The 13,796-nt window shown below is 44.0% G+C and overlaps 1 protein-coding gene across 21 annotated transcripts in view; it reads left to right on the top strand.

Moving 5' to 3' along the window:
* The window catches only part of NRXN2 (neurexin 2), an 845,479-nt gene that overhangs the window by 240,113 nt on the left and 591,570 nt on the right, over positions 1-13,796 (top strand). The gene's annotated exons all lie outside the window — the stretch shown is intronic.

The raw sequence follows: 13,796 nt of genomic DNA, 5'->3' as shown, positions 1-13,796 counted from the left end.
TGTATGTAATTTTTTTTAATTTCACTATATATGCCCACAACATGTCAGTAGACCCTTATGGAAAGGGTCAATATATGGCATTTGTCCCCAACCTGTGGATTTTCAGCTGTTGTAAGACCACAACTGTCGGCAGCTTGAGAGTAACAGGAGATCGCTAATCTGTGGCTTCAACAGAAAAGGCTGCAATCAAGTCTGGCTGTGCTCAATCAGTTAAATATTCACTTTGGTCGATTGAGTAAATGCAGGAATATTAAGTTAGGTTAATTTGCTTATAATATGTTGCATAACCTAAATAAATTCAGAAGAAATTATAAAAATGTGTTATGTAATATTTCTTAAGGCGTTATTCCAAACAAAAACCCTTTCAGCCGGGTCCTGCTGCCTAGCCTTCAGACCTTTTTTGTGAGGTGGACTTCATCGTATACGGTATATTGTTTATGTGATTGCTTCGATTTCCTTCAGTAGCTTGACTATGGGGAAATGAGAAGCGCTGTATAACAACTACTGCTCGCTCCTGAAATCGTAGCCAGCGTAAATAGAAAAACGGCCTCTTCCCTTGGCAATGAGCCATAAAGAATGAGTAGAAATTAAATATTGAGAAAACAGTGGTAAATTGAAACATGAAGCTTTTCAATCCCTTTCTGCACTGACCTATTTTTATTACGACATGAAAATTCCTAAAATTTTCCAGATCAGAAAATCCATTGTGTGAGCCAAATATGCAGTATTCCATGACCAAAAGTCGATAGAACAGCTATGGGCAAATTAATAATGATGTCTTTGGCCAAGGTCTTCAAATCGAGGAACATTTCATTTCCAATGAAGACGTGGCTCGTACATAGTTTATTTTCTTTGCTAACATTCGGATGCGAAACCTAGATGATAAACAAGACTGAAGAAGAATAGATGCCTTCAAAATGTGATGCTGGAGAAGGATGTTATCAATACCATGGATGGCAAGAAGAACAAACATATCAATTTTGGAACAAACCAAGCAGGACATAAAATTTGAAGCAAAGATCACCACACTATGACATGCCTACTTCGGATACATCATACGAAGAGAGCAATCACTGGAGAAGGACATCATGGTCGGAAGAATAAAAAGAACAAGGTGAAGAGGAAGACCAGCAACCCAATGGTTTGATGCTATCAAGATAATGGCGGAGAAAACCCTGGTGGAACTAAGATCAATCTTTCTATGGATCGTTCATCCATCAAGTCGCCATCGCTCAAGATTGAGCAGAAGACCATTAAAAATTCCATAACATATGGTCAGAAGTAATGTCCACTACTCAACCTACAGTAAACATGTCTCTTAGACACCTGTTAATGTCCCCGTTTTTGTGACTCCTATGTGTGGTCTTACCCAAACATGGTTCACTGGTAAGTAGTGTTGAGCATTCCGATACTGCAAATATTGGGTATCGGCCGATATTCGCTGTATCGGAATTCCGATCCCGAGTTCCGATATTTTTGCGATATCGGGATCCATATTCATGTAAAAAATAAAGAATAAAAATAAAAAATATGGATATACTCACCCCTCCGACGGACCCTGGCTCGCAGCGGTGCAACCGGCAGCCTCCGTTCCTAAGAATGCAGTGAGTGTAGGACCTGCGATGACGTCGCGGTCTTGTGATTGGTCGCGTGACCGCCCATGTGACCACTCACGTGACCGCGACATCATCGAAGGTCCTTCACTCTCTGCATTCTTAGGAACAGAGGCAGACGCTTGCAGCGGTGACAGCCAGGGCTCGTCCAAGGGTGAGTATATCCATATTTTTTATTTTTATTCTTTATTTTTTACATGAATATGGATCCCAGGGCCTGAAGGAGAGTTTCCTCTCCTTCAGACCCTGGGAACCATCCAGGATCACTTCCGATATTTGTGTCCCATTGACTTGTATTTTTGTTGGGTATCGGTATCGGCGATATCCGATATTTTTTGGATATCGGCCGATCCAATCCGATACCGATACTTTCAAATATCAGAAGGTATCGCTCAACACTACTGGTAAGTTAACTGAAATGAACCTACCAGTAACTACTTCAATCTGGACTATTTGTTACAGAACAGACCTAGAATAGCGTTGTTACATGAAGAAAACAATAATGCAGGACTTCATGTACTTTTTCTACAAGGATCGTGAAAATGGATAAAATCTAATTCTGGAAAATATGAATTGATCAATTTATCTGTCCTATTTCCTGATTCCTTTATAATATTACATTGTGCTTTATCTAAAATCATAATAGTAAATGGACCTCTTTGACCCCATAAGTCTCATGTTCTTACTTTGAAAATCCATATTAGATTGGCTATAAAATCCTCATTTCTAATATGTGTTTTTGAGACCTACTGAAGCTGGACTCGAGCAATGCTCATTTTATTATATGACATGAGCTGGTATTTAGCACATGGATTTCAAAATAAGTACACCAGCCTCATCAGGTATACAAATTATTTACTTTTGTGATATCTCGTAGATAGATCTGTTTTTAAAATGTGCAAAAAATCAGTTGTATGTGCTGATAACAATTTCTTGGGAATGCACAATGGGAGAACTTAACATGAATCGCAACACAATAAAGGGGATTATAAATCTAATGACAAGTATGAAAATTTAATGGAGTTCAAGGAGAAAGATAAATATGTAGATAACATCAATATATACATATATGAATATTTCCGAATATGAATTAGTAACATATCTTTGCTGGTTTTTGTTCTCAACCAACTACTCCGATGTATTAGCGTGTCCTGCCTTACTACGCCATGAGACAAATCCATAGGGATCAATACTTTCATGCACCGCAATGCCAGAATAAACGCCAATACAGTGTGTCTGTGCTGTCAGTTACTAACAAGGAATGAACAATTTCTAATCGGCAGTAAAATAAATCTTCATAACGCGGAGTTCAGACATTGATCTAATCCAGATGAGAACAGAGTGGCAATGATGCACAATTCAATAATCCACAGATGGAAATACTCTACCTTTCACAAACCTAGTATGGATGTGGTGGTGGTAAGAAGAAAGTGTATGTACAAAAACAAATTCTTCTTAAAATTGCAAAGTGCTTGTAAAAATAAGCAATTTTTCAATTTACGCCCTGTTTAAAATTACTCTCTGTTCTTCAAAATGGGCATCAATGTTCAGCTTCCTGGTATTCTACCAAAGCCTATGGGGTTCTTCCAAAGCTGTCAATGGTCCATATTGCCCCCAACACCATGGCCTCTTGAAGAAGATGACAGTGGAGCAGAATAGCTATGGAAGTGGTGGGAGAGCCTAGGACAGATAAATGCGTTTTTCCTTTATGGATTTTGCTTTTGGGCAGGTATTCACCTTGGAGCATAATACATTTATTTTAATGGCTATCTGGGCACATTCGATTCAGACCGAGGTGATCTGGCTGAAATGAATTTCAGGAGATTCGACTCTAATAGAGTGTGGGGACATAAAAAGGAGCTTAAATGTATGTGGCCATTAAGCAAATCTAGTGCCCCTGATCGTAGAGAAAGGGCAGAATGAAGTAGACGTTGTCCACTTTTCTCTCCATCTTCATTTGATATTCTGCATTTGAAATGCATTTCGATGAGACTGAAGATGCCTCACATCTTTGTGTACTAATTCGAGGTACATAATGGCTCTTCAGCATGCAAATATTCATCGAAGTGTTCAGTGTGTTTGCTTGCTGTATTCATGACCTCCTTTTTCTCTGCACTGCTTCCTTGCTGGTATTCCAACACTGATTTTTCTGTATCACATTGCGGAAGATATAGCAATGTATTTATGCCGGTTTTCTGGCCGAACGCCATATTTATGAATCCCCTGTGCTGCAAGAAAAGAAGGCTGTGGCTTCAGAACTCATTTATCAGTCTTTTTAAGGTAGTACTCCAGTATTTTTTTTTTCTTAGCCCATATAATGGTTGGTTCCTCAGCAGTGACATCCTAGCTGTGCAGTTTTTCAACCAAGCTCAATTGTATTGATGCATTTTCCCTCCTTCACTATAAGCACTAGTGCCCTGTGATCTCCAGTGTGACCACCAGTCCACTACATTGTCACGGATGTATCAGAGGCTGCAGACAGCCGCACAGCACTTGGCTGCAGATGGTCTTGGTGGTTGGCTTTGCAGGCACCTTCTTAGTCCTTCTGACTCTTGGACCCAGTGGCAACCTCCCCCTTCCCCAGATCTAATTGACACACCTGTGCCTGGTTGTTTATAGACTTCCTGGCTGCTTCTGGGAATTAATGGTGATATTTCCATTTCCCCCTGTTGAGGCTAGGAGCCAGGGCTGCCACTAGAAATTTCGGGGCCCCATACTGGCAAAATTTTCGGGGTCCCCTTAAGACTCTGCCCAGGCTCCACCCCAGCCCCACCTCCAACCCTCGAACTGTCCACAGCACCACCGCTGTCTCTTGGAAAAACTCCACTTCTCACCAATCACACATTAACAGTTCCCATCCCCAGATCACACACATAGCCAGCAGATTTTGTTTTTTTAATCTGCCACAATGACAAGGTAGACTCTTTTGGCCGGGCCCTACTCTACTCTAACTTATTAAACATTTGTTAAAATATGCAATACAATTTAGGTATATTTTTATTTATTTTTCTATTTTTCAAATGACCAATAATACCACATACAAGGGACAAATACCACAGCACCATGTCCAGACACCACATTATCACCACATAGTGACCTATAATACTATCTACAAGGAATAAATACTGCCACACCATGTGCAGACCACATATTACCACCACAGTGACCGAACAATATCGCATACAAGGGACAAATACCACCGCAGCATGTACAGACCACATATTACCACCACATGGTGACCAACTACATACAAGGAACAAATACCAACACAACATGACCAGACCACATATTACCACCACACGGTGACCGAATAATAGCACGTACAAGGAACAAATACCACCACACCATGACCAGACCACATATTACCACCACATAGTGACCATATAATAGCACATACAGGGAACAAATACCGCCACACCATGGCTTGACAACATATTACCACCACATTGTGACTGAATAGTACAATACTGATCATTAATAAAAAAAATACTATCACCATAAGTGCCATTATACATAGAAGATCGGTACTTAGTATGCAGTGTCTGTGTACAGGTAATACAGTGGTCACCGGTGCCATTATACACAGGAGCTCTATATATAGTGTCAGTGTACATGTAATACAGTGATCACTAGTGACATTATACACAGGAGCTCTGTATATAGTGTATAGTGTACAGATAATATAGTGATCACCAATGACATTATACACAGGAGCTCTGTATACAGTATACAGTGTATGGTGTCAGTGTACAGGTAACATACTGACTCACCAGTGACGTCTCTAGTTGAAGTCCTTCATCTTTGCGTTTCTTTTTAATCCAGCGCAGACCGCCATCACTTCTTTCAGCCAGGACTCGTCTCTGCATAAAATAAAGGTACCTTCACACTAAACGATATCGCTAGCGATCCGTGACGTTGCAGCGTCCTGGCTAGCGATATCGTTTAGTTTGACACGCAGCAGCGATCAGGATCCTGCTGTGATATCGCTGGTCGTTGAACAAAGTTCAGAACTTTATTTGGTCGTCAGACCAGCGTGTATCGTCGTGTTTGACACCAAAAGCAACGATACCAGCGATGTTTTACACTGGTAACCAGGGTAAACATCGGGTTACTAAGCGCAGGGCCGCGCTTAGTAACCCGATGTTTACCCTGGTTACCAGTGTAAAATGTAAAAAAAACAAACTACATACTCACCTTCGCGTCCCCCGGCGTCCGCTTCCCACACTGACTGAGCGCCGTAAAGTGAAAGTGAAAGCACAGCACAGCGGTGACGTCACCGCTCTGCTGTTAGGGCCGGCGCTCAGTCAGTGCAGGAAGCGGACACCGGGGGACGCGAATGTAAGTATGTACTGTTTGTTTTTTTTACATTTTACGCTGGTAACCAGGGTAAACATCGGATTACTAAGCGCGGCCCTGCGCTTAGTAACCCAATGTTTACCCTGGTTACCCGGGGACCTCGGCATCGTTGGTCGCTGGAGAGCGGTCTGTGAGACAGCTCTCCAGCGATCAAACAGCGATGCTGCAGCGATCTGCATCGTTGTCGCTATCGCTGCAGCGTCGCTTAATGTGAAGGTACCTTAACACAGTTATCTAGAGCACTGCTTCCAGAGCACATTCCCCACTTTTTCCCTTTCTTCTACACTACACATCTGAATACAGATATTCACCCACCATTAATATATACTGTAATTGGTTATTATGCAACCCACCATTCCAAATATAAATTATATTACGCCACTGTGCCCCCACTATCTGTACATAGCCACTTTCCCCATTTAATATATAAATTAATTACCACCTGTACGCTTTCCCCCAATTTATTTCCAGTCACTTTATCCTCAACGATCCCACTATGTACCTCCCGCTCTAACCCTAACTCCGATTCATTATAGTTACATGCCCCTTCTGCCTCAATTCATTGTCATGTCTTCTCTCTCTCCCACCCTCTATTCATTATCAACTGCTCTTCCCCACCCTCAAAATTCATTATTTGCTCTCTCCACCTTCAATACACCATTGGCTCTCCCCACCCCACCTTCAATTCAATTGCTGTCCACCGTCCCTCACACTCACTTGATGTGCAGTCCCCATCACCCCCACTTCATCATTTGCAGTCCACCTTACTTCATCATTTAGTCCCCTATCCCCCCTTCACTTCATCTGCAGTCCCCCTTACTTTAACATTTGCAGTCCCCTATCATTTCATCATGTGCAGTACCCCCTCAAACACAATTCATCATCTGCAGTCTCCATCACGCCCACATCATCATTTGCAGTCCACATCACCCCCACATCATCATTTGCAGTCCCCATCACCTCCACTTCATCATTTGCTGTCCCCTATCATTTCATCATGCGCAGTGCCCCCTCAAACACACTTCATCATCTGCAGCCCCCTATCATTTCATCATGCGCAGTGCCCCCTCAAACACACTTCATCATCTGCAGCCCCCTATCATTTCATCATCTGCAGCCCCATATCATTTCATCATGCGCAGTGCCCCCTCAAACACACTTCATCTGCAGCCCCCTATCATTTTATCATCTGCAGCCCCCTCAAACACACTTCATCATCTGCAGCCCCCTATCATTTCATCATCTGCAGCCCCCTATCATTTCATCATTTGCAGCGCCCCCTCAAACACTTCATCATCTGCAGTCTCACTCCCCCCACCTCACCCATTTAAAAAAACAAAAATAAAAATGTTTTTTATACTTACATCAGTCGTTCCGGGCCATCTAGTGTTTCCAGCAGTGAAGCAACAGCTAGAATGGATGGGCTGCTGAGAGGACCTGACAGGAACCCCTACATTCTAGCACATTCACTACTGAGATTGCTAGAATGTATGGGCTGTAGTCAGGACCTGCAGGGAGCCCATACATTCTAGCTACAGCCGGGCAGGAGCTGCGCAGCCGACTAGGTAAGACGGCCGTGCACAGCTCCAAAACGGCTCCCGGGCCCAGCGCCGACGTGTGCGCCGCAGTGCACAGTATTTTAGTGCATGATGGGGCCCGATCAGTAGAAGCACAACAGTGGGGCCCCGGATCTGCGGGCCCCTCTGTGTACTGCTGCTGATCGGGCCCCATACAGCAGTAACGGGTGTAATGCCCTGATGGCGGCCCTGCTAGGAGCTATAGCACTTGGCTATCTTCCTCTTTGATGCTATTGGAAGATATCTGTGTTATCTCTCTGAGTCTACTCAAGATAACTGTTCCCTGCTTTTGTCTATCCCATATGTCTTTAGTTGTAGTGGGAATTGACTAGTATTAACCCTGACCTTCGCTAAGCAGGGTCAGGCAGGAATTAGGTTCCTGCTCAGTGATAGGTGCAGAACCTATATAGGGATGTTTAGGGCAGACAGGGTGAGTTTAGATCTGCTTGGGGTCTCCACTCCCCTCTTCCTAGTGTTGGGCTCCCTTTCTCTCATCCCTTCGTGTTGCACTTAGTCTTTCCCACAATGTATGTGACATGCATACTCTAATGTGAAAAAAAGACATCAGTCTGATGTTCTGTGAACTGCAGGATGATATCGTCACCTACTAAAGAGGACTATGCACTGGATTTTTTACCTTAGTTCCTCATTTTGTTGCTTTTCCACTAATTCTGGAACAGTCTTTCTTTTTCTCTTCTGCGAAAGTTATGCCCCTTCCTCAGGAATTAGCACCCAATATTCAAATTTTCCCTTTAACCAATTGGACATACAGCATGGAAATTCTCTTTGGATGTTTGCTTTTTCTCCTCTATGGTGCTGTCCAATAAAAACATGGATCAGTCATAGAGGGGGAAAAAGCAAATACACACAGGGAAGGTCACAGCTACAGCCTGGCTCGGTGTGCTCCTAATAGGCAGTTACTGTGTCCCTTCCTGCAGTTGGAGCACATAAGAGGAGAAGCGCTAGAGTGCTGGAACACTGGAAAAAAAATCACTGCATCGGCAGTTCTGCGCTGCTACTCTCTTGTAGAGTTGAGCAAATTTAGCAAAATTCGGTTAGGAGTACGATCGCCAGTGAATATTGTATGTTCAATATTTGCTGAACACAGCCAAACATTATTGGAGTCAATGGGACTACAGTTGAGCAAATATGTTTGGAACCGATCGTCAAACATAAATTCAGCACAAATAGGGTTCAAAAATGGCACGAATATGGCAAATTCAGATTTGGCGATGGTTTCCGAACATATTCACTCAATTCTACTCTCTTGTGCTTCGGTAACCAGAAGCGACATGGCAACTGTAGAGTGAGAACATTCTTTGACCTTCTCTGGGGGTGTTTGCTTTTTTCACCTGTATAACTGATCCATGTTTTTTTGCCTAGCTTCATAGAGGAGAAATTACCAATGCCCAAAGCGAAGTTCTCTGGTACATGCCTAGGTGGCTGAAGTGGAGAAATTGGCATATTGACTACTCTTTATTACCAGGGGCATAATTTTGGAACTGCCATTAGATAAGAGCAAGAACAATATGATGAGATTCTGCCCCCTATGCAAAGTATGAGGCATGGAGGAAAAAAATAACCAAGATAGGGAATGGCACATCAACTAAAACAGATATAAAAAAAATAACACATTTCTATTATTTCCTATAAAAGCCATACCTGACAACTGTCCCAAATTTTCCGTGACTATTCTGATTTTTCAGAAAGCGTCTTAGCAAATTTGTATTGTCCCAAGTGAAAATGGGGCGTGAATTACACAAAGCCCACCCTCAAGTGGGCATGTGTCAGGATTTGGGCGGGATTAAAGCCTAATTGCTTGGTAAGTCTCTATACACAAAAAGTGGTATAATACGGATATATAACTCTTTTTTTTTTTTGCTGGAGTGGCACTGTAAAAGACAAATTGATACACTTCTGGAATATGAGCGAGGAGTCTGCAATGAGGCCCCATAATAGACGAATTGGGTCGGAGAAGGAGTCAAATTCCCGCGAGACAATCTTTTACAGATGGGGCATCAATCTTCTCTGAATATTAATCTTTAACACAAAAGGAACATTAAATTCCTAATATATACGTGCATTGCACTCCGATCTGCACCTACATGTTTCAAGACATCTGGTACTGCAAGTGCAAAACATCCGATTCCTGGGCTTTGTAGTCCTGGATCCTACTTGCTTCACACTTTAGGATTGCTGGGGGATCCCCTCTACTATTCAGATCTGTAATCAAGAATCAGAACAGGTGCTGTTTTAATTTGATTGGATAATTAGCTTGTGAAAGCTAATTAAAACCATCCACCAATGAGGAGAGGAAGACTATAAATAAATCAGTCTCTCATTTACATAAGGCTCGAAATTAAAAGCTGTTTAATTAATATTTAAAATGTTCAACATGAAATTGGACAATACATAGCTTGTTGAGATAAGATCACTCTTGTTCTGCACCTTAACCATTTCAGCCGCTTACATTCATGCAAACTTTAACCTGAGACATGTAATATTGACTCCTGAGAAATGCTTAAAAATGTATAACTGCTCCTCTACAACTGTCCTTGTAACATGCACTATACTGAAAAAAATATTGGGGTCCATTGAATTCTGGTTTCTCATTCAGTTCTGTTGTCTCTGGTGCTTCACATCCAAAAATCTCATCCCCCTGGTGTATTGCATCGGGCCCCTTTCCCCCAGAATATCACATCCAGCCACTCGCTATACCGTCTGCCTTTACTAACACATGACAGAGCGGCCGGTGGTGCAGAGCTCACTGATACCAGCACGGTCCTCTAATAGGAGCCACCGGGGTAAGATGTCTATTCATGACATTTCTTCCTACTGAATCTTTCCCCATCACCTGTGAGTGATATTCTTGAGAAGTGGAAGGAACTGCAGCAACTTGGCCACGAAGTGGAGACCACGTAATGTTACAGAGTGGGGTGCCGAGTGCTCTGGAGCAGAGGGCAGAACAGTCACCAACAGTCTACTGACTCCATAACTGCAGAGTCCAGACCTCTTCCGGTATGAACATTAGCACAAACACAGTGCCCCCACCCAGAACTTCATGCAGTCTTACATCACCAAGCACAACGCTGAGTGTTGGATGGAGTGGTGTAAATCCACCACCACTGGACTCTGGAGGAAACGTGTTCTGTGCAGTGATGGATCACACTTCTCTACGTGGTGTTTGATGGTCGAGTCTAGGTTTGGTGAATGCACATTCACCTTTTTCTTTTTCGGAACTCTTTCCATGTCACTCTTTAGTTGATGTCCTAACCAAGAGGACTCTGTGACGCCTTCTCAGGAGCACTGTAAAAACATCGAATGGATGAGATATAGTTGGGCTTCCGTTTTCCTACAGATGGCTGGTATGTAGTTTATATTTATTGCCTTGGCCATCTATAAGTTACAAGTACAATGCACACTGTCAAAAATGTAGCCTAATATTATGGATAGTTATATCCTTGTACGTGCAATAGATTTATCCATGCCTCTAGGGACATCTGCAGATGTGAAAAAAATGGACTGGTTCTCTCTTGACAAGAAACTTCATTACACTAACCTCTTTACAATAATAATTAAATGAGGAATCATCTGGAGCGCCCCCACACCGCCGCAGGGCCGAGGGGTACCCGGAGCCGGGCCTCTAGTTCTCAGTCTCGGGGTTATCACGGTGGCTAGACCCGGTCCGTGGCCCTGTCCGTCAGTGGGGGACGTCCGGTGTAATAGGTGGTAGTAATGGTAGCGATGTAGCGGTGCGGTTGTGGGGTGTAAGTCGCGGTAAATAACGAGGACACCAGGTTGCAGTCTCTTTACCTCTTTACTGGAGATCTCTGAGTCCTCAGTCCAGAATACGGTTCACCAGGCTGCGCAAGTCCGGCCGGTCCAATGGCACTTCCAGAGTTCTCCTCTCAGGTGGAAATCTGTGCCTTCCTTCTAGCGCTATGTGTTGTAGTCCTTCCCTGCTGTGCTCACGGAAAGTAACCCCACAACGGTTGTGTCTGTTTCTTAAGTTCCCTCACAACTCGATTTGATGTTCCTCTGTAATCCACCCCTTCCCTGTATTCAGGTTGGAATGGCACCCGTTTGTCAGGTAGGCCTGGAGTTCTTCCGGGACCCTAGAGTCGCCCCTCTCCCGCAATTGCCCCCCAAGACTTCATAGGTGATATGTGGTAGACAGCCCGCCTGAGACCGACTGTCCTGCCGCTGTTTGGAGTATGGCTTGAAGCTGTATTCTAATCCACTCCCTCGGCGTTCCGGCCACCGGTATTGCGCCTCAGCAGGGTGCTGCCTCTTTCAACAAAACCCCTGCTGGTATTCTCCTTCTGCTTGATCTCGTTTCTCACTCAGCACAATCTATCTCGCTTCTAGTCCTTTCTTGAGTCCCGCCGCTTCCAGGAGCCTGCGCGGACCCGTTACGTTCTTTCAATGCCAAGCCTCTGCCAGGATCCCACCCCTGGCAGAGACCCTACAGTCTCTCCCTTCACAACACCCTCTGCCACAGGGTGTTGCTCCGTTCAATCCCGTCAGCGTTCTCTCTAACTTTCTGCCTGACCCCCAGTTTACCCACTATGGTGGGGAGTGGCCTAATGAATAGCACCCTTAGCTCCCCCCGGAGGCCCAGCTGTGAAACATATTGGTGTCTGTGATACCTGATTGGAGGAACTCCTTCAGTGCCATCGAACGTACCATGGCTCCCCTTAGTGGCGGAGCCACAGTACTGCAACGACCAGGACTCTGGGGCGCTGCACTCCCCCCTGGTTAAACACAGTACTCCGGGACTGGGAAGAAAAACAACAATACAGATTAGCAAAAAGACATACAATTTTGTTGAGTGCAAAACGATAAGTATACTTGAACAGGCTTCCCTTTATGGGAGGTGAGGACACTTTTAACGTTACAAACATGGTCAACATTATAAATTACAGGCTATGCATAACTCCTGTTACCCAACCGGGTATTCTACTTGTGCAAACTCTGGAACAATAAATTAACATTGCCTTTAAGAAACGTACACTCTTAGTTCACTAAAGGCCTTCCTATAATCACATTACAGGGCAGGGTAACTTCACATTCTCCTACTTTGAACCTGCAGGACCGCCTGTCCCTATGGCACCAGACCTACTGCCTCTCCTTTCTTTTACAGGACCGCCCCGTTCAGCCGGGGCCTACTGCCTTTCGCTACTATACATAGTATAGACATAACATTCCTTTCGTTTGAAGAACTCTGAGCCGACTCTACTTGGCTCCCTTAAGGACTCACTCTCTAACCCCTACGGGTTCACTCTCTGTCCTTAGTAACAAAGTAACTTTCAATGGGGACGCGGGGTTTACCTTCTATCCTCACCTTCATCATTACTTCTCTTACTTTCAACTATGCAGACCTCTACATCTACCCCTACGGGCTCTCTGCATCTTTTCTTTCTGCAAAACATTATTTAGATTTCACATTTCAACAAATTCAACACATATAACTTAGCATGTAAAACAGTTACATTTCTTTTCAAAGCTTCATTAGCACATTACTGTTCTATAACAGTATCACTTTCAAGTTCAGTTTCTCACATCCCCTTTAAGAGGGGACCAAGTCTTTCCGAGGTAGCTCGTCTTCACAGCCTACCAGTCCATGCAAAGGTTCCGGTATGATATCTTCGCAAAGTGTCTTTAACTAGAACCAGTAGGAAAGGTATCTTCACAAAGTGTCTTTGACTAAAACCAGTAGGGAGCACCCTTAAGAAGGTGCAAACTATTTACAAAGGAAGTTCGAATCATGCACAGTCCATGATTTCTGCAGTTTATGTAACTTGGTGCAAAAACTTCAAGAAAAAGAAAAAAACAAACAAAGGGGATCCCGGGTCAACAAAGGGATCCATTAACCCTGGACAGGTTTAGCAGCAACAAGAACAGTTAAAGCAACAAAGTAGCAACTATTTACATTTTTCATGGTTTCCGAGGTTTATTCTTCTTCCGGTGGCTGGGGCTCCGGGCCCCCGGCCACTGTGGTGCCAGTGTCCGTGGTGGATCTTCCCCGTGCAGTCGGACCACCTGATGCCTGAACCTGAAGACGAATCCTGGCTGCCAGCTCAGTTGCTGCAATAACATGGGCGGTGGCAATGTTGGTAAGCTCCACTACATTTAGTTCAGTCGCCGCTGAGGTAGTAGATGACACTCTCTCAGATCCACCTCGGCGAACGTGGCGGGCACACTCTTCCCGGGTACTCCGATGGCGGGTATCTCCTGACCGTGCAGGCTT

Source organism: Ranitomeya variabilis, chromosome 2, assembly GCF_051348905.1.
Source record: "Ranitomeya variabilis isolate aRanVar5 chromosome 2, aRanVar5.hap1, whole genome shotgun sequence".
Classification (NCBI taxonomy): domain Eukaryota; kingdom Metazoa; phylum Chordata; class Amphibia; order Anura; family Dendrobatidae; genus Ranitomeya; species Ranitomeya variabilis.
This window is presented reverse-complemented; position numbering and strand designations above follow the sequence as displayed.